Source organism: Strix uralensis, chromosome 4, assembly GCF_047716275.1.
Source record: "Strix uralensis isolate ZFMK-TIS-50842 chromosome 4, bStrUra1, whole genome shotgun sequence".
Lineage (NCBI taxonomy): Eukaryota > Metazoa > Chordata > Aves > Strigiformes > Strigidae > Strix > Strix uralensis.
The window spans coordinates 24,758,718-24,781,085 of NC_133975.1; the positions used below are offsets into that span (position 1 = coordinate 24,758,718).

Sequence of the window (22,368 nt, forward strand, 5' to 3'; positions counted from 1 at the left end):
CCACTGGTTTGGGTGGTTCCTGTTATAGTAATTGCTATAACATGCAACTCAAATCATGGGTTACAACAGTTTAAAGGTATTTCCATTACAATCTCCACCCTGGTCCCTTTGGACCAGATCATAGAGTTTAACATTGCAATGAACTCCTCCCCTTGCCCCTGCTGCGGCATAGACTTATCCACAGCCACAGTCACTCTGAGGTGCACCTGTTCCAACACGGCCTTGGCCATGGGCCTTCAGAGATATACCTGGTCCAGTGTGGCTTTACCCACAGCCACAGTCCCTTCAGAAGTGAATCTGTTCCAACATGGCCTTACCCATGGCTGCAGTCCCTCCAGGGGTGTACCTGCTCTGTCATGGGCTTATCCATGGCCACACGCTTTGAGGTGCTCCAGCAGGACCTCATGCACAGCCACTGATGCTTCAGGGCGTACCTGCTGCAGCATGGACAGGTCACAGTCCATTCAACTCAAGTTCACACTGGAGTTCCAGCCTGTCCTGTACAGCAGCACAGGAACAGCAGTGATGCCCTGGCAATCTGCCAGCCCAGGTGCATGGCCATTGCTGTTATCAAAATGTTCCCAGGCACAGCAGAGTAAGATGATAAGCGGTACAGCAAACAGCAAGGAGCAAAAGCAAAAAGCAGCCACTAACAAGCACAAGACTAATATACAGTAAGGCAAGCAAGCCCCATGGCAAACACAGAAGCCTGTCAATTAATAGCTAAACAGCAATAACAGCTATAAATTCAGTCTAGCACATTCCAAACAAATCTGTTGTTATCTCAAACTCTTCATACCTCACATTGGGCACTAAAGAGGACTGTTGTGGTTTAACCCCCGCAGCAACTAAGAACCACACAGCCGCTTGCTCACTGCCTCCTGGTGGGATGGGGGAAGAGAATTGGTAGAGAAAAAGTGAGAAAACTTGTGGGTTTTCTGCACAGAAGACATTTTCTTAAATGATGGTATTTTTGAGAAGCCTGTCTGTCATCCGTTATACAAAAAAGGTGAACCGCAGATGTTCAATTTAGCTTGACAAAAAGTAAGAATGGCCCTTTCAGGGTAAAACTTTTTCTTTATACAGGCAAATAGAAGGCCTACCTAAGAACAAAGACTTATTTGCAGTTTGGGAAAAACAAACAAACAAACAAACAAACAAACAACAAACCAAAACCCAACACATCATTAGATCCATGCTTATACTGTTAATTTCTACAGTAAATTTGATTTAATGTTTTATTCTTCTTTCAATATGGGTGTAAAAAACTTCTCAAATCTATTTAATAGCAACCTTCAAATACTTAAAAGGAAGTTACCAAGAAGATAGAGCCAGACTCCTCTCTGTAGTGCATGGCAGGAGGTTGAAAGACAATGGACATTGAACCAAGAAAGATTGTGACTGAATACAAGGAAAAACTTTGTGATCTGGAGACTGGATACAAGTTAAAACTGGGCATTGGAAAAAGCTGCCTAGAAGAGCTGTGGAGTTTCCAACATCAGAGGTTTTCACAACCCAACTGGATTAAATCCTCAGTAATCTAGTCTGATCTCACAGCTGGCCCTCCTCTGAGCAGGAGGTTGGGCTACAGCCCTCCTGAGATCCCTTCCAATCAGAATTATCCTGTGACCTTATGAAGTTTTTGGAAAGACATATTGTCTTTGATGAAGTCTAGGTTGCGGCCTTAAGTATGTCATAGGCTATTCACACATTCTAAACCATACCTGTTTCCACTGAAAATTCCCATTACTTTCAACTGAACCAAGAAACTGAAACACACCAGAAATCACATTTCAGTTGAGGTACCTCTGTGGCCTCTGAAAAGCACAATATTTTTTCAGGGGTATCACTCAGCTTCATGTTAGCAACCTCCTTCACCAAACTATAACAATCAGGATTAAATACCTAATTGAGTGCCACTACCAGAGGCTTCCCTCACTGCTACCCACCCTCCCAGAGTTCTGCTGCAAGACCATAGTAGCAATTCTACTGGACAAATGAAATCTCACCAAGAGGTGGACAAGTCAGAATCTGATGACTGCACTGGAAGAACCAGGATATCTCGTTACTTAGATTTTTCTAACACACATGCAATCCAGTTTTAAAATAGTTGTAATGCTTTAGAGGTTCTCATGTATAAAGAAAACATGTTTGTGTACATATTTAATCCAAAAGAGGTACAAGGATGTGTAAGAATGGAGTACAAAAGTAATAAGCAATAATAAAAGAAAAATCAAGACTAGTTCACTTGGCTAGATAAATTAACCATATTATCTTCAGTGAACCTACTTTTGACAGGACTAAGACTTGTCAGGCTTGCTCTGTCTAAGCCTTGGTTTTTTTGTTTTTTTTTTCAAATGACCAGGTGACTATAACTACTTCTATTTCTGGTTAACTTTTTATGGTACAACCATAGTTTTTATACAGATAGTAACAAGTAGCTATTATGTAAAATGAGATATTTATGATTACAACATAATAATGGAGTAAGCAAAAATACAGGCCTGGTGGAGGCCTTGAGAAGTGGGAACACTGGCCATGGTGTGCAGGACTACAGGCATGGGATGATAGGAGATGGAGAGCCAACAAACACTGGAGACCCCAAGGATGGGGGTCTCATTGGTGGTCAGTTAAAGAAATGGAGCTGGAAAAAAAAAAACAAAACAGCTTTAGGGGTAATAAAGAGAACAAAGAATAAGTTAGCAAACATAAAAAATAACAAGTGGATCCTAGAATAACAAAGAAGCCATCAACATCACTTTCCTCCCAGCAAAGGACTTGCTGCTAATGACACACTGTACTCCCCTCCACCAACATCCATGCACACACCAGACTGAAATCATTGACCTTAGGACCCAGAAAGGCAGTAGCAGGATGAGCAAGGGGTAGTTACTAGCATGTCTATATGTAAAAGCTTTAACTGGACTGCTTTACTGAGACTTTTCCATTCTAATTTTCTTTCATCTTTTGTAATAATTAGATGTGGACTAATGAGGATTCCTTGATTAAACCATTAAGATTTCAATTATACTAATAATAAATTCTTGGCTTTATATATGTAAGTTCCATTTTTGCTCATAACATGATTTTGAGCATAATGAGTTATATGAATATCTATAGAGTTCTTAGTAGTAGTAAAACCAGAAGCAGCTTAGTTATTCTGTATGCAAAGCAAATTCAGCGCAATGATTAGTACAGCTTTCATCTTATTCCAGTAACTATGAATTAGAGATAAAAAAGCATATCCCAGCTGAAGCAATAATGTTTTGTTCCTCTGGTTACCCTGCAGATAAATGTGATTTTATTCAGTTGACCTCCAATGTTTCTGCAATGAAATTGTGATTAATATGCTGTGCATATAATTTTAATTTGCTGTGAAAAGGAACCAGTGTGTGGTTAAACAGTCTTTCATCTGGGCCTTCATCACTGTGCTGGTGCAACTTTAGTCAGTTACTAGAAATAACGTGGAACCTATAGCTGTATTTTATGAATGTGAACAGAGATTAGTCTACTTCTCACTGTATCTCCAATGAAAATGAACCATGCTAAATAATACTTTACAGACTTTTTATTTTGGATTATGAATGTAATTTGAATAAAATATAACAAGTATATAGTCATTTTTCAACAGTGAAATGATAATCAAGAGGAATAATATATAGCTCCTAACTGCAAGGCTTTATTTTTTTAAGATATAACCAAAATCATAAACTGAGAAAGTGTTAAACTGTTTTCCTGAACCTATGATTTTAATTTGCTGCACTGAAGTTCTTCTATTTAACATTCCATTTCTGTGATAGGTGAGAAGAAATACAACTTTTTCCACTAACATTTAAGATAGAATTTAATGCACAGAAATTTTCTGGGAAGAAAACAGCTTAGGAGTTCCTCCTTCAGATATCAAGTAGTGTTGTCAATGTGCTCATAGGTCTTTCTCAAAGGTCTTCTTATAGAACTGCTCTGGTCTATTTTGCTGCATTAGGATTCTGAATGAGGAAAGCAGCAGATACAGCATGGAAGTAAACACAAAAGCATTTTCTTCATACCATTCTGAAAAACAGTATTCACAACCTGAGGCTGTTCCACAGTTCTTGCTTCGTAAGTTTTATTTCCCACCTACCATTCAGCAGCAGCATAGGCTTGTATCTCTGATAGCTCTTGTGGACATTCTGCCACCATCACAGGCTTATTGAAGAGACATTTCTGAAATTGTGTATTAGGCATTGGAATGGGCTTCCCAGGGAAGTGGTGGAGTCCCCATCCCTGGAGGTGTTTGAGAGTCGGGTTGACATAGCGCTTAAGGATATGGTGTAGTTGAGAACTGTCGACTCACAGTGATTACAAAGATGCTGTGAGGCTGTGCAGGGCAGAAATCAGGAGGTCTAAAGCCCAGCTAGAAATTAATCTGGCTTCAGCAATCAAGGACAACAAGAAATGTTTCTATAAGTATGTGAGCAGCAAAAGAAAGACCAGGGAGAGCCTCCATCCCCTGCTAGACACAGGAGGAAACATGGTAACAAGTGATGAGGAAAAGGCTGAGGTGCTTAATGCCTTCTTTGCCGCAGTCTTTAATAGCAAGGCTAGTTGCATTGAGGGAATCCAGCCTCCTCATCCAGAAGACAGAGACTGGGAGAACGAGCCCCCTGCAAGCCAGGAAGAGATAGTCAGTGACCTACTGCATCACATAGACATACACAAGTCTATGGGACCGGATGGGATACACTGAGGGTGCTGAAGGAGCTGGCTGGGGTGCTCGCCAAGCTGCTTTCCATCATTTACCAGCAGTCCTGACTGACCGGGAAGGTCCCGACTGATTGGAAATTGGCCAATGTGACACCCATGTATAAGAAGGGTCGGAAGGATGATCTGGGAAATTACAGGCCTGTGAGCTTGACTTCGGTGCCCAGGAAGCTGATGGAGCAGCTCATCCTGAGTACCATCATACAACACATGTGGGACAACCAGATGATCAGGCCCAGTCAGCATGGGTTTATGAAAGGCAGGTCCTGCTTGACAAACCTGATCTCCTTCTATGACAGGGTGACCTGCTTATTGGATGAGGGAAAGACTGTGGATGTTGTCTACCTTGACTTCAGTAAGGCCTTTGACACCGTTTCCCACAGCATTCTCCTGGCAAAACTGGCTGCTCGTGGCTTGGATGGGCACACGCTTTGATGGGTAAAAAACTGGCTGGATGGCCGGGCCCAAGGAGTTCTGGTGAATGGAGTTAAATCCAGTTGGCAGCTGGTCACAAGTGGCGTCCCCCAGGGCTTGGTTTTGGGGCCACTCCTGTTTAACATCTTTATTGATGATCTGGACGAGGGGATCGAGTGCACCCTCAGTAAGTTTGCAGATCACACCAAGTTGGGTGGGAGTGTTGATCTGCTCGAGGGTAGGGAGGCTCTGCAGAGAGATCTGGACAGGCTGGAGCGATGGGCTAAGGCCAATTGTATGAGTTTCAATAAGGCCAAATGCCGGGTTCTGCACTTTGGCCACAACAACCCCCAGCAGCGCTACAGGCTTGGGGAGGAGTGGCTGGAGAGCTGCCAGTCAGAGAGGGACCTGAGTGTGTTGATTGACAGCTGGCTGAACATGAGCCAGCAGTGTGCCCAGGTGGCCAAGAATGCCAATGGTATCCTGGCTTGTATCAGAAACAGCATGGCCAGCAGGGACAGGGAAGCGATCTTACCCCTGTACTTGGCCCTGATGAGGCCACACCTTGATTACTGTGTTCAGTTTTGGGCCCCTCACTAGAAAAACGACAATGAATTACTCAAGCATGTCCAAAGAAGGGCAATGAAGCTGGTGAAGGGTCTGGAGCACAGGTCTTACGAGGAGCAGCTGAGGGAACTGGGGTTGTTTACTCTGGAGAAGAGGAGGCTGAGGGGAGACCTCATGGCCCTTTACAACTACCTGAAAGGAGGTTGCAGAGAGCTGGGGATGAGCCTCTTTAACCAAGTAATGAGTGATTGGACAAGAGGTAATGGCCTCAAGTTGTGCCAGGGAAGGTTTAGACTGGATATTAAGAAGTATTTCTTTACAGAACAGGTTGTTAGGTGTTGGACAGGGCTGCCCAGGGCAGTGGTGGAGTCCCCATCCCTGGAGGTGTTTTGTTGACATAACGCTTAGGGATATGGTGTATTTGGGGACTGTCAGTGTTAGGTTAATGGTTGGACTAGATGATCCTCAAGGTCTTTTCCAACCTAGATGATTCTGTAATGTCTTCCAGAATAAATAAGTGGAAGAGCAAAAATGCCAGTAACTATCCAGTAACTCCTCCATAAATGGTGATTGGGAGAGGAGTTAATAATTTTATTCAAAAAGTATGAACTGAAAGAAGTTTCAGTAGATGTAATATATACAACTCTCCAAGCTCATAGTCACTGTATATTGAAAATACAGAAATACAAAATTGAAAGTTCAAAAATTTTTTTCCAAATTTAGGTTATAATTAAATGTTAATGGGATTACAAATGGTCTACTACCAAACCAAGTTGAAATCTCAAATAAAATAGTACAACTTTCTAAAAGATACCTGTCAATGTAAATCCTCCATTCAGCATTACATAGACTGTGAAAACAATGATAATCATAGTCTCTCAGACATGAAGTCCCTGATGCTTATCATGTTCTAAGTTAAACGTCTTTCACAAACCTCCCAAAGAGTAACCTCTTTATTCACTGAAAATATCATCTAAGAACGTAAGAAAGCTCAACTGTCCAAGATCAATGGTCTTTATCCTGTATCTGATAGCAGCAACAAGACACTCCATTTACGAACAATACAACCGCCTAACCTCTATCATTTCCTTCATATCCTCTAAGCAGTCACAATCATTTGAGATGTACATTCCTGCATATTCACTTCAATAACCCCTGTTTATGAATCTCTTGTCGGTGAATGTGCAGTCCCATTCTGAACTTGATGATATCCTTTGGTATCCAGATGCAACTCTAGAAATAATTTCCCTTTCTGTGAGTTTCTAAGTATTACTCCCTTTACTCCCTTTTCTCACACCTCTAGAATTTTTTCTTACTTTTCTTCTGCTTAATGTTCAAGCTTTTACTTCTTCAAATGGCTCTTAGAATGCAACCCTACATTTCATTTTCTCTGTAGTCTATGGAAAATAAACAATCATGAAATCTACAACCCACAAAGCAGGAGATGATGACTCTATAAATATCTGGCAGATTTCTGGCAAAGTGGTATTCAAAGATCCCTCACATGGTTCATGACAAGAGTAGATATTCTAAGACTCCATAATTTATTCCTGGTCTCAATAAAAAAATTAATCTGTATTTTATTTTCACCCCATCCTAAATACTAGGATTTTTTGAAACATCCATGTTTCTTTTCTTTAAAACAAAAATAATTTGAAATGTTAGATCTCCTCTGAGGATGTCATTCTCAGCAAAGGGAAATTCATAATGAATGTTCATTAATGTTCTTTATCAGTTCATTAAAGCTGCTTGTGCACTATGTTTATTAACATCTTTGATAAACATTTGGATTTGTTGTGCATGAACTGCTGATGAATAGTCATTAAACTGTCCCTAAGTTTATTCATTATGACTGCTTATTAATTTCTCATGAATTATTATAAAATTCAAGCTGCTCTAGCAGTCATCCATAAACAAAGAACAATCATTCACAGTATGTATTACTTATTAGATATAAATTTAAAATACAAGCTTATTTCTAATGATTAATGCATAGAAAATGTACTTTGTCTGGCAGTAACTTAATCAAATCTAAGGCAATTTCAGAGAAAACTACTGAAAATTATGTTATCATTTGGAGTTACACTTTCACTTACAAATCATCTGACAGCCAAATTCAATCCACATTGCTGCAGAGTAGCACTTAACTTCTTGAGTATGTGTGTAAAGATGTCCACATCTGTCTAGCATGTTGAACACCTCTCTTCTCTGTATTGCTAATATCAGGGGAACACTTTCTGCTGGGAGAATTGGTAGCTAACACACACTCTTCACACATTTATATTAACTAAATGCAAATGTAATGCAAAAACTTGTGCTCAAAAAAATCCAAACACATCAGAACTACAGCAACCTATACAACTTTAATTTCCTTGTCCTGTGCACAGCTGTCATTACTCAGTCACGTTTTTCCTTATCAAATTCCATAGCCTCCGGTGCAAAGTGGCTCTATATTACTTTGACTGTAGGACAGAGCAGAAATTTCTGAACTAGATTTATATCATTTAGATTGTATACTGATAATAATTTAGTGTGCTGGGTTCATGTGTGGTGGGGTTTTGGTAGCAAGGGAGGGGCTACAGAAGTGGCCCCCTGTGAAAAGCTTCTTGAAGCTCCCCTGGCTCCAAGTGGGCCCCGCCTCTGGCCAAGGCCGAGCCAATCAGTGATGGTGGCTGCGCCTCTGCAATAGTGTATTTAAGAAGGGGACCTGGGAGGAGGAAGGGGGAGTTATGAGGAGGAGTTATGAGAAATACACCTATGTGAGGTCAGTGGAAGAAAGGAGGAGGGAGGGAGTGAGGTGCACCGGAGCAGACACACCCCTCCCTGTATCCTGTGGTGAGATGGCAGGGCCACCCCCCTGCCACCATGGAGGTCCACAGTGGGGAGATGCTGACCTGAAGCCTGTGGAGGACCCCACACTGGAGCAGGCAGCTGCCCCCAAAGAAGGCCGGGACTCTGTGGGAAGAAGCAGCCCCCACTGTTGTAGTTCAGCACTGGGAGGACTGCAACACATGGGGACGTCCCATGCTGGAGCAGCTCAGGAAACATAGCAGCCCATGGGAGGAACTCACATTGGAGAATGTTTGTGGAGGACTGTCTCCTGTGAGAGGCACTCTATGCTAGAGCAGGGGAAGAATGTGAGGAATCCTCCCCCTGAGGAGGAAGGAGCAGTGGGACTGACTGTAACCCCCATCCCCTGACCCCCTGCACCACTGCAGGGGAAGAGGTAGAAAGGTTAGGAACAAAACTGAGCCAGGGAAGAAGGGAGGGGTGGGGGAAGGTGTTGCTTCTCACTGAAATACTCTGTCTGTTAAGTGTTGTCATTGTTAGTGTTTGAATTAAAGTGATATCCTTGTTTTAGTTCTCCTAATGAGTCTGTCTTTTGCCCATGACTGTAATGGATGAATCATCCCTCTCTGTCCTTATCTCGATTCCTGCTGACTTTTGTTTTATTTTCTCCTTCCCATTCCTGAGGGGGAAGGGGTGAGTGAGCAGCTGTGTGGTGCTCAGTTGCCCTCTGCGCTCAAAACATGACATTCAGGCCTTGTTGCTCCATGCTGTGGCAGATACATCAGTGCTTACCATTTGGATAGCTCAGATATAGAAAACTTAAAGCTAGCTCAGATATGTCTACACTGCTTAGGTATCTGTAGTCATTTTCACTGCGCTTACACCCATTATAATGCTGTTCTCATTAAAATTTTACGCTACTAATGAAACAATGAATATTTAGCATTTGTCCAGTTTTGATTGATAAACCTTGACTCTAATTTTTTGGTTTGATTGGTTATCATAATAGAGAGTATTTTTCAGAAATATCACAATGAAAACAGAGTGCAAGTAAAAGAATGTAGTAAGTCACTGTATCACAGTCTCACAGCAATTGCTGCAACTGGGAAAAAGTCAGGTAGGCTAGGCATGAGAAATTCTATAGAAATGTCAAAAAGATGCTAGCAAATTCATAAAAAGCGTTCACACAGGGTAATTTCTGAAAGACTGGACAGTAACAAAAGAGAGAACTTCCAGCACAAAGAACACAATCACCATAAAGGGCTCACAGAACAAACAGGTAATGTGGTTTGTTTTTAATAAGCTCAAGTTTGATGAAATTCTGTAACAAAATTCAAACTTAGATGAGATCCTTCGGGCCTCATCATCAGTATATTAGTTTCACAGTATGGTATTTTCACAGACTTCAACCGTACCTTCTAATCTCCAGCAATACATTTGTATAAGCACGTACCATGTACACTAATAAATATTCAGCCATTCAGTAATGTCATTGTTTTCTATTCCTCAATAGACTACTCAGAAGTAATTTAAAATGAATGAGACAGAAAACATGTACTCTTCTTATTTCTCTTTTATAAAAACAGTAGTTAGTACTCCCTTTCCTCCCTCTAAGGACCTGATTTATTCACATAGAAAGAAGATACAGGACTTCAGGCTTTAAGCTTTTCTCTCCTGCAGCCCATCCAGGGCCATCCACATCTCAGATCTGATGCACAGTATCTGCACTACTCACACCACCATTCAAAATGACTTGTAAATAAGAACATCCATTGGAGTTCTAGTAGATTTCTGTTAAAATAAATGAGAAGAAAATCTATATTGGAGAGGGTTCAATCTAATTGCTTCTCTTTCCTTTATCTTACGTTTTGTAGCCTTTTTTTAATTACCTTTTCTCTTCTTACTGGAGTCCCAATTTTATTCTTTGTTTTCCACAAATGTATTTCATCCCCTTTCCCTTCTTTTCTTTTTCCAAAACCTAAACCAGAAAGAAACTCAATGTTTTGTTTGAATTCACTCCATCAAATCAAATAAAATTAATAACTTGAATTAAAATATGCAATCATTAATATTCTAAAATAAGACCATACTAAGAAATTTAGGTGGGCATATGAAAACTAATAAGCTTATCAGCAATCATTTATCTAAAAAGAAAGAACTTCTGATTTCTCAGTTTGTATTCAGCTGCAAAAGCTACGAACAGGGTGAGAAAGGCAAGGACTTGTCAAGCGACAGGGCAGTTAGTAAGGAGCACCCATTAACATCCTACTTCAGTGCCAGAGACCTCAGACTCCAGTGCTCCTATCTGACAGGGAGCTTGCAAAGAGTTCATGAAGGGGACAGTCCCAGCTCACATCTCCCCAATAATGTAATGAAACAAAAAGATAGTTATAATGATTTTATTGAAAAATTCAGTTTTAATACCCAAGTATATTTATGTCAGTACACATATGATTTAAAAAGCTGAAAGTGTGCTGATTGCAAAAATCTCCTTTAATAATCTAACAGCTTTATAGCATTTTAGCATCTAGTCCATAATACAGAAATAAAAAAAAAAAGGGGGGGGGGGCATTTGCTTTCAATATTTGAAGCAAAAGCAGTGTTGATGACAGTTAAGATCATACTTCAAAAGGCAGTATGAGCTAAAGCTACTTAATTTAATAAATTAAGCACTTTTATCATTATTTAATTATCTAAGAGTAATCAAAAGTGATAACTGCATTTTCATAGATAAGGAAGTAATTCGAGAAACAAGGCTGATTGAGCAAGACTACACCTCATGGATTCTTTTTCTGGAATAAGATAATTTGACAAGTATCATTTGGAAGAGCAAATCATTAAAATGTACCATGTGGAAGTGGTAGCTGCAAATTAAAGTAAAAAAAGACTTAAGTAATCAGAAAATATACTTGGAAAGACTTTTTTTAACCACTGGAAATCTTCATTAAAAGATCAAAGTCCTTTCACACATGTGGGCACTTTTTTTCTTGTGTTATAGACTAACCTTCATTTTGTTTGTCGATTACATGGTTAAAGGTAGAACAGACAGTAGCTCTTCCATATTTATCCAACACTTCTGTAAAATGCTTTTTCAGGTGCTAGGAGAAGACGACTAGACTTTCTTGGGGGAGGGGGATTTGTCTGACACTGAGTGGAAATTCAAATGGTTCCAACACCTTCCACACTGATTTAGAGAAGAAAATACTGGGATTTAGAGACATGTTAGATTTGAGAGCCTGGATTAATTCATGGTTTATCTACACTAAAAATGGAGCATTTGTGTTTGTGAAAGCATACCCTTATACGAGCAAATTTCAAAAGGATGACAAAACATTGCTTCCAATTATTTGTGTCAAAAGTATGCATTGTCTACCAGGAATTTAACCTAAGTCAATACACTTCCGTGAAATGAACTTTTTAGTCTCAGTATCTTTTTTTAAAAAAAAAAAAAATCAAATAAAAAATTACACTTAGAAAAAGTTGCTGAGTCACATACTCCAACATCTGAAAAAATCAAAAATACTTCCTATACAGTAAGAGCTAATGTTTGCTTAACTGAATTAGAGACTATTCAAGTTTTCCCTTGCCTTTTTGTTAAGCATTAGAAGCTGAACATTTTTCAAATACTGGTGAAATTTAGAATTATTTTATTTTCCATGCTACATCTAATTTTCCATCCTTTGGGACATTGTGCCCTACACATGCTCTCTGTAACACAATGTGGTTGTTTAACCCCTGCCGGGGTCTGAGACCACGCGGCCGCTGCCCCTCCCCCACAAAGGGAGTGAAAATACAAAGCCCCAAGACTGAAATAAGGAAAGGTTTAATACAACAGTGCAATAGCAACACAACAAACAACAACAATAACAGTAATAGTGATAGCAATGAACAGAGCAAAATAGCTACCAAATACAGCAGTGAGAAGCACGATGTACAAAACCACGAGTGCACCGCGCTCCCGCGCCAGGAAAAATGTGACCTGCCAGGATGTGACATCCGCATGGTATCTGAATAACCCGGCTAGAGCTCCCCCCCACTGCTGGGGAAACTTAACCCTATCCTGGTTAAACCAGGACACATAAAATGTTAAAAAGGTTTAGAAGGAAAAACTGCTAGGAGAGGTAGATTGCCCAGCTGGAAGGACTTGAGGAGTAACGAAGCTTCAGAAGTTCGGAGATGGGTATTTTAGTGAAAGGCACTGGGTGTAATAATATTGACCACTAAGAAACACCTACTTGGGACTACAGCTGAGGAGGAGAGAGGTATTGTATCTCTTTACCCTCCCCAATGCCACTCAGAAATGTCCAGAGCTCCACACCTACTCACACTTCTCACCCTCCCCTCTGGAGTCCATAAAGCATCGTTGCACTATGGAGGACTTTGCACAAACAGACAAAGGAGTACAGACAGTACAATTATCTCCCCTCAATATATTTAAGTAATTTCCAGTCTAAAATTTGTTTTTCTCTCCCTCAAAGTTTGCCTTCAAGGTTTAGAAGCCTTCTCCTGAGGAGTGTGCAACAATTTTGACCTTATCCCAGCAACTGACAGCACACTGTAAGAAGGGAAATATCCAGAAAATTATCTGGGTGGTAGAAATGACTAATTTTTTGTCCTTTTCTTTCTGAACAGAAGATTATCTGAGTGACCAAAGACAGATAACATGATCCACACCAGGAAGAATGAGTTCAGAGACTTCTGTAACTTCCTTTGAAAACCTATCGAATCACCTCAGACAGCAGATCACCCAGCTGAGACAAGAATACGTAGTAGTTGATGGCTAACCTCTATCTTAAGCATGAGTGGATTCATGCATGGTGAGTGAAGTCTCCCTTTTCCCCCTGTTCCCCATCCTCAGTGTTGCTTTGATTTATGAAACAAAAAACAAAACAAAAAAAAAAACAAACCAACAAACAACTCTGAAGTCAGATAACCTTAGTTCTTGACACTGATTGAATTTATATTGGAATTAGTTGAACTAAATTAGTAATAAAGTAACTGTTGCACAAGTCCATTGTTTAGCCTAAGTGAAAGAGCTAATATTCCTCAGAAAATGGCAAGAAAACTCTTTGTATTACTACTGCTTCCAGACCTGGAATGTGTCTAGTTCTAGGAAAACATATTAATTCTGGTTCATCACGCAGCAAGTTTACATCCAGAGTAATATGCTCAAACTTTCATGCTGCCATTCTCCTTTGGGAGTCATAGGACATATAGGACTTCATACTTTAGATGAACTTTTAAAGATGCCCTCTTGCTGGTCCAAATGACTAGGATTTCTCTCTGCTGCTACTTAAGCTTAACTGAGTACTAAGGAATCAAAGACAACAGTTTCAAAACCAAAAAGGGAGTCCTGGACTGTGTCAAATTTACCATTCTAAGACTGAGAACCTGGGATATCTAAACTTCTAAAACAGTTACGAAACCTGCATTCCCTTGTCTATTCCAACAATATTGTTATCTGGTACCCAATTTTACATCTGATAGTTACATATGGGGAAGATCTGTGTAAAAAAAAGAAAAGAAGGGATTTAAACATGGAAAAGAAACAATAGGAAGTGGCCAACTTGTGTTTTTTGTCTCTCATTTTTTGTAAGGGAACTTGGGAGACCAGAGAATGCAAAGAATAAGATGAAAGGATACAACTTACTGGTGATCCATTACAAAAAACAGGGACATGGAGACAGATAGGCACTAGAAAGTTAAGTGAAGTCAGGCATCTAAAAACATGCACAAAGTGACGGGTGAGTCAGAGATAATATTTCTTTAAAATCAGTTTTTAAAAATACCAGGATCTCCCAATTTAGATCCTTGTTCCAGATACTCTGGATGACAAGCTCTGTGGAAGAACATAAAAAAATACAACTTCAAAATATTTTGTGTTTATTAATACACAAAAATAGTCTTCTGGCATTAATACTGCTAATTGTGTCCACAAAAAAGCCAACATGGCCCTAAAGGAAGCGGGACTCACATCAAGAACACAGGCTGTAATAAAAGCAACTTCTCTAGCATGCTTTGTTACCCTAGCGTCTCTCTCCTCACCCTTTAATCTCAGTGAAAAAAAGGGAAATTTCTTCAGTAAATGAAAATATGTAAATTAATACTCTGATCTCTGTGGATGCATAAGATGAGGTCTAATTTCAGCAGAGAAACTACCTGGTGAAAGTCAAGAAGAGACAGGGAGGATGGGACAGTCACCTCAGTTTTCCATTAAATGTGTAGTTGTACAGTAGAATAAAAGTTCTCCTAACTTGAGGAGCCAATCCTTCTGCTGATGCCAAAGAGTTATGCAGATCTATAAGCACTGGGCAGGAAAGAATAGATCATTCCAGCACTGATGCCTTCAGAAATCTTGGATGGTTACAAAAGGGTAATATTCAGAAGTGCCTTTGGAAGTTAGGAACCAAAATTCCATTAAAAGATGAAAGAACTTCTGAAGCCCAGAGTTTTAGAAAATCTTCCTTTCAAAAGCAAAGGACAGAGACATCTAGGCTTTCAGAACAAGTTGCTCTTTAAATTACTAAGCTCATCTGTCTCTAATGACTGTAGTATCTGGGCACACATTAGTCCACACTCTACACTGAGAAAGTTAAAAAAAATACATTTCTTTTTTAAACTATGAGTCATAAAGACAGAGAGACAAAGTAATTAGCACAAGGTCATCCTGTACCTGAACTCAGAACCAAAGCTGTATCATTAAAGTTCCTAGCTCTCATCTCAGACAGTAACCTATCTTATTTCTATCTTTTAAACAAATACAAACCTCTATTTCCATCCCAGCAGAGGCTTATGCATTAGAAGAGAGGGGATTCATTCCTTGGCCACTGGATTCTTAGCAATTAATTGATATTCCAACCAGGCTCTTTGGATTAGGGGCTGCCTTCCCCCCCCCCCCCCCCCCCCCCCCCCCCTTAGGCATTACCTGCACATACCTTTAAGGTACACCAGAAGAACAAAACTTTTTGGAGTCTATGTGGTCCTATAGAGGGATTATGTCTTTCTTATGCCTGTGGTTCCAGTTTGCCGACGCACAAAGAACCACAATGAATTCACATGAGTAATCCCAGGTGAGTGACCAGCTCAGAAGCACGACTGAAATGCTGACTACATTGTGTGTACAAAAAGGGCTTCTCCCTTTGTGAGTCTTCCAGTGGAGAGTGAGACTGGAGCTGCATATGAACCAGTCACCACAATTTACACACTCAAATATGCAGTCCCTGGGATGTACTGCCTGATGCTAGGTCAGAGCAGAGGTGTGGCTGAAGCTCTTCCCACACCAAATGCACTTGTAAGTCTTCTTTATCATGTGAGTATGATGGTGCTGTAAGAGGTTTGAGCTGTGCCTGAAACTTTTACTGCACACAGTGCACTGGTAAGGACTCTGTCCTTGTGAACTTCTTCCTGAGAATTCTCTTTTGCAGTTTCTCTTCCCAGACACCTCTGTCTGTTTGTTCTCAAAGGGTATTTTCACATTCATAAGGGTGAGACATCTCACCCTTCTGACAACTTAGGTCACCATTTTGGAATATGTTTTGTCTTCGATCTCCTGGTGACAACTTGTGTTCTTCTGTATGTCCAAACCTTTCCTGGTCATAAGTCTCCATTTTTTCTCCAATTCTATCAACCACTGCAGGTAAAAATATAATCTAAAAAAAAAAAAAAGCTATTTTCTGCAAATAGCGGACTTAGTTCTTTAGGACATGTACTTTGGAGCTAAGAATAAGCATAGCAGTATGAAAACACATGGTAGTGTAACCAAAAATCAGGTTTTGCTACCTCAAGGATGGTGAATCTTTTATCCTCAGCTTTCAGAATACAATTTACAGTTGCAGTGAAAGAAATGGTTCTGAGGAGCAGAACTATTCTGTGTAGAGAGGAACATGGGTGGGAAGACCAGAAGGAGCCAGAAGAGGTTTTTGGGAGTCACAAACTAACTGCTGATTGGCTTAACTATTCCTCCTTATTACTCATTTCTTGAGGGACCTTCAGTTCTTTAACAACTGAAAGCAGATTGTATTTGAGTTCTGGTTGCTTGCTTTAGCCTGCATCTTTCTTGGTTGGTTGTTCAAAATTATGCTGTGACCAGTTAAGCCGAGAGCTGTAAAACTCCCATAATTTCACAGGAGCTGTTATCTTCACAGAGGTCACTACTGAGCCTTTAAAGGCTCTGTAAACCTGGAAATAAACCATTCACTGTAGAAGTATGGCCTTCAAATCACTAGAAGTCAGATCAGATATTGTTGAGAAATAAACACACGCCTCACCCTGATTCTTCACATTGTTGTGATGCTATAGAATGGATCAAAGAGCACCACCGGTCATATATATTCTTACTCCAATTTGATGTAGGCACAAATGTTTGCCTATGGAGTTGAAATACACTTTAAAATGCCACATGGGAGGAGCATTTGTTCATCCCAGCACAAAGGAATACACATTGCTTTTCTTCCACTGAATCTACACTGGAATATGAGTCTTTCTGCAGACTGCTTTGCAAATTTGAATTCAGTTTTAAAGAATGGTTCGTTTAAGATCCTGGTACTAACTCCTAGACCTACTGCAAGTTATGTTAAGAAGTTTTAGGGAGTCTAAGACAGTACTTCCCATCTCTTGTCACTTCTTCCCATGTGCACTCTTGTGTAAATCACTTTGAGAGTTTATTTCCAAATACTTCCAAGTCCTAATAAAAGTTACTTTTTAACATGTCCTTAGTCTTTTTGAGCTTCCAGCTTCCCCCTGTGTAAGGGAGATAACAATCCTTTTACTTTTAGAATGACATTGATTTTGAAAGGCATGAAAGTTCACCAAGAGTACAGATATGCCAGAAATCGGTAACTAATCCATCATCTGTGCATTTATTTCTTTAATGCAGGAGATTTAATGTGGAAGATTTAGTTGTATCTTAAATTTGTAAACAGGGATGGTCAAAAGAAGTACTTTTTGTACAAAGTATTTCTTAACAGGAACTGCAATTTGGTCAGGACAGTGTCAGTATAGTACTCCACCAACTAGAACAAATAATCCCTTGTTTTCCACAGGAATTTTAGGAAAAAAGTTTAATTTCTATTTTTTCCTTCAGACTTTTGGTTCTTCTGTTGATGAAGTAGAATTAATCATATTATATTTAAGTTTTCATCAAAGTGCATTTGTAGATTTGAGTTACCTAGCTTGATACTTTGTGACAACCTGAGCCTTAAGCCTCTCTCTTTTATTCTGTGAGGCTTCTTCCGCATTTCAGCATAATTCATGGCATGCTCAGGCCTCTGGTTCCCACCTGGCAGGTAAAAGGGAAGAAGCCCTTTTGTAGGTACTAAGGCTGACTTACTTCACTTTGTGTAACAGTCATGGGGATCTCATGGGTTCCTGATACTTTCATAGCTCATCATGATCACCCCTTCACAAAATCCTTCACTGGATTATCATTCCCTTAAAGCTCCAAGCTGTCCCCATGAAAAACTGCAGGTGATTGCACTGTTGGAAAAACTAAGATGGCAAAACTTGAAAGGCCTACTATAGACAATTATCATCATGGCAAGAAGTCATCAAAGGCCTGACATTTCTATAGCTTCCCTCCTGCCTTAGGGATAAAAACTCACATCCAGCCTCTGAGTGCTCCTAGATGGAAACCCTATGCTGGAACAGTTGCCTGGGTGCAGCTACCTGGACCATGTTCCCAGACCCAGCTCTTCTGACAAGATATACAGGAACTTTTACAGGATATCCATGCCCTTGATCTGCTCCTCTGTATGTGTCTCTGCCTTCAACTTGTAACTTCAGTTGCATAAAAGCCCCACAGGTACCCCCAGCTTACTGGAAGCAGAATTGTCTGAACCACTGGTGCTGCTTCTCCATGCTGATGCTTTCATCTTGCAAAATTACTGCCTTCACTCTGCTATGATCTCTACTGTCTGCAGTGTTCAGGTTCCTAGAGAACTGTCAGCTATTCCTAGGTGACAAGCAAGCTTTACCCATATAACCGTCACTGAGCCTGAGCTGTGGCAGCTGCAGATTTTCCCAATCTGAGACAAAAGGGGAACACAAGGTTTGAAAAATCGGTTGGCACCAAGTACCCTGACATTTTGCCATGCCTATACAGCATGGCTAATTACTCCATTGACACAGATCCTACTTTTCTCAGAAATTAATGACAGTGTCTTGTCAATCCACAAGTTTCCCAGTTTATGTCAGACTACTCCCACATTTCAGAGCTAACCTTGCCTCTGTTCTTCATCGTTATATTAAAACATACCCTAACTAACTTTCCAGCAACAGCATTCTAGTTCTAGAACTACAGTCCATGTAGTAGGTAGCCTTTTCTTCCCAACATCCAAATTGTACAGAAATCGCTAAGCCTTCATATTTAATACCTGGTGAAGATCAATCAAATCTACTTTTGCATCTCTGAGTCAGCAGCAGCAGGAAAAGAGTATTGATGGACTGGCAAGGGCAACAAAACGTAGGCACATCAAGAAACGTCACCTCAGTGGGTCACAAAAGGAAGAATTAAAATTTTAAAAATTACATACTTTACTTCTACCTACCACCAAAAAAAAAAAAAAAAAAAGAAACAGGAATTCCCCCATACACCAATCACCACAAAGCTCTGACACAACCAGTTTTCACTGAAATCTCATTTTCACTTTTCTAGAATTTCGTCTTCCTCGGATGCAATCCAAAGAGAAAGAAGGTGATAATTCTGCAATTTATGAAGCACCATTTACAAGTTGTTAAACTTACACCACATGAATTTTAATTCAAAAAGCTGAGTGTCATACAGTCTATACATCTCATGTAATATTTAGTGTATTTCAAAGAGCAGTTCACGGTGGAATTCCGCAAATATAATTTTCTACTATATAAAATTAAAATTCGGCCCTGATTATTTTAGACAAAAGGTTTAAAATGGAATGTAAGTACATGTTAATAGAAAAAGACAATACGTTAAAATAGAGCACTTTTTTTAGTATCTCATTAACAATAATGCAGTATTACAGTATTTGAACATTTGAACTCTTGCATGAACCCATGAATTTCTGTTATGCTGTTTACATAATTCTCATACTACATAACTGTTACCTGAAACGTAATATGTAAGAGCAATAAAATTAAGAATACATATTTTCTTCTCACTGCTATTTAGAATTTGCATTTTCAAAAAGCTGAGTGCTCTTCCCGCTGTGACAGCTGGAAATCTATTAATACCAAACTGTCAGAGTCAAGAAACTGAGATAGTGGATCTTTAGTCTCCCCTACTGTGGCAGCTCTTATGAGCTCAACTTTGAAAAATCCTTAAAAACTGTTGGACAGCAAATACTGTGACTTGCACTAGCTATAGACTCCTCTATTACCAACTGCAAGTCGTACTTAAAAATACAGTATGTTATGCTATCTCAGCCTTTAAAAGGAAGGCATGCTTAGCACAGTACTGCAAGAGCTATCATAAGGCAGGCGCATGTGAGTCCTGTGGTGGAGGGAAGCAGGTGCACTGGCTGAATAGAGATAAAAAGCTTGGAAAGTTTCAAAATTATTTTAACTTCAAGAAGGAGGAACTTTCTACCCAATTTGACCATACATTTATTCTCCTTTTCTAGGTGGTGTAACTTATATGCACAGTACGTCCTCATAATAATTTTTTAAGCACATTGTAAGTACTACAGCATTAAAAATACAGTCTTTAAAAACAAGCAGAGAGATCGGGAGCTGCTGGGACTCACCCCACCCCTCAGTGCCCCCTCACTCGCGACCTGCCTGCGGTCAGGGGAGATGGGAGGAGATGGGGGAGGCTGTCACCCCTGCTGCCTACTTGTCCTGCCGACAGAGGAGTCCATGGTGCTTCTGGGAGAACCTACCCCCATCTTGGGTTTCAGCCGAGCCTGCGTTCCCTGGACTAGAAACAGCTGCTGTGCCTCAGGTGGGCATGCCAAGGCGTGGATGGGACAGGAAAACAGAGGCCTTCAGATCCCACTTTGGGTTGTTTTCTGGACTTAGAAATAATATTACAAACTTCTTACTCCAGCACTTCAGTCACATTTCAACTCTACTGGGATTCCTGCCTTGAAGGAACCATTCTACGTCCCAGGCAGAAAAAGTAAGGCTGTGGCAGACCTTTCAACAGATCCAGAGGGCTAGTTACACAACTCTGGAGGGCTAATTACCTGTTTGGCAAGAGGTTGGAGTCCAGGGCCTCCCTAGATTCTCAGTTTTGTAGCATGCTACTGAGTCTCCTCTCCAACTCCTCCTGGTACTTTGGGAAGGCAGACCTAGTACTTTGAAAAAGTGGCTGAAAAATAGAATCCTGTTTCTCAGCCCAGTCAAGCTCCTCAGTCCCCTCTTTGTTTTCTGCCTAGACAAACCTTTAATTCTCAGTTCACTATGAGATTTCACCTCAGTAAAGAGGGAAATCCAGGCGTTGATGATACACTCTTCCATTCAGGTAAAACAATAAAGGGCTACCTCAACTAACAAAATGCTCTTAGTTTCCCCTCCCCCCCGCCCCCCCCCCCCCCCCAAGGGTTATTAGTCCAGATGGATATTCAATGCCCTCATTACAGGTTTTTTCTTTACAATGGACAAAGCTTAGACAACAGCAGACAGATTGTAGGGTATGACAATCTATTCAGAAGAGCTTTCCAAGGGGATTTTTTAACTGACAGAAAAACTATTTAAAAAAAAAAAAAAAAAAAAAAAAGAGCTGACTACTGCCAAGTGCTCTCTTTAAGAGTTCAAATAAACATATGCAGGACTTATGAAAAACGCCCCCAGCTCCATAACACCATCACTTGGAATGCTATTCACACATGCTCAAAATGTTATGAATCCTTCCACATCTTGTGCCACATCTAGCAAAGCTTTTTGCAGCTGTTGTTTAGTAGGTAGCATTCACACACTGAACCAAGTACAGGTCTCTGTGTCCCACCTAACCCCATGTTAGCAGAAAAGTGAAGCATAGCAGTTAATTGCTGATGGTGTGAAGTATACAGAAGGAGCCAGACAAACTGATGCAGCTGTCTACAAATTACCTCTGTTAGAATACATAAAATGTTCCTGCAAATTAATATATGGACATATATATCAGTTAAAAAGTTAGAGATTAACGTAATGGGAGTGACAAATGAGGCCACTTTTGAACTTTCAAGCTAAGCCTTACGAAATTCCTTCACAACAAGCACACTTACTGCTGATGGCCAATTCCTACACAATATTAAGCACCATCACTACAAATACAAACCTCTGTCTTTACCTGCTCTGTGCCAGACTGGCTGCGAGCACGCCATCGCGCAGAGGCCTGCAGGCCGCTGGCTCTGTGGGCTGCGCTGCAGGTGAACCGGCCAGAGCTCCACAGGGCAGTGGTGGGAGCCAGTCTTCCTTGCTTACGCCTGATCTTTCTAGGCTGTTGCCCCCCTCCCCTGCTCCCAACGCCACTGATGTGTCCCTTTGCTGTCCCCCTTCCCGCAGCCCCAGCACAGTGCTGGCCCTCCCTGTAGCCGTGCCCCTGGCCCCTCTGTGGGCAGCCACCCCCCGTCGCCCCTGAGCTGTTGCGTTGTCCCCCAGCTCCTGCAAAACCACGTCTGGCTTTGCTATCGCCCTGCTGCAGAGGGCTCACACACTCCAGCGAGTGAGTTACACTCCTTCAGCAGGCTCATACTCAGGTTAAAGGCAAGCTAGTATTAATAATACGCTGATTAACACATTTTTAATGTGGAGATGTTACAGGCTCTCTTTTGGCTACCATGCATATGCTACTTCAGTGAGTGAAGCAAATGGACTATATGTTGCTACTTTTTAACTTCTCTACAATAGTTTATTAATGTATTTAACAAACAGGAAACACTGAATTTATGCATTCATTAACAT

At 40.6% G+C, this 22,368-nt stretch overlaps 1 long non-coding RNA gene across 1 annotated transcript in view; it reads right to left on the minus strand.

The window, feature by feature from the left end:
• Positions 1-2,624: 2,624 nt before the first annotated feature.
• Positions 2,625-22,368, minus strand: part of LOC141942102 (uncharacterized) — a 62,771-nt gene continuing 43,027 nt past the window's right edge. Inside the window, exon 4 of the long non-coding RNA XR_012628525.1 lies at positions 2,625-2,644. This is a non-coding gene — a long non-coding RNA (uncharacterized LOC141942102). The remainder of the gene's footprint in view (positions 2,645-22,368) is intronic.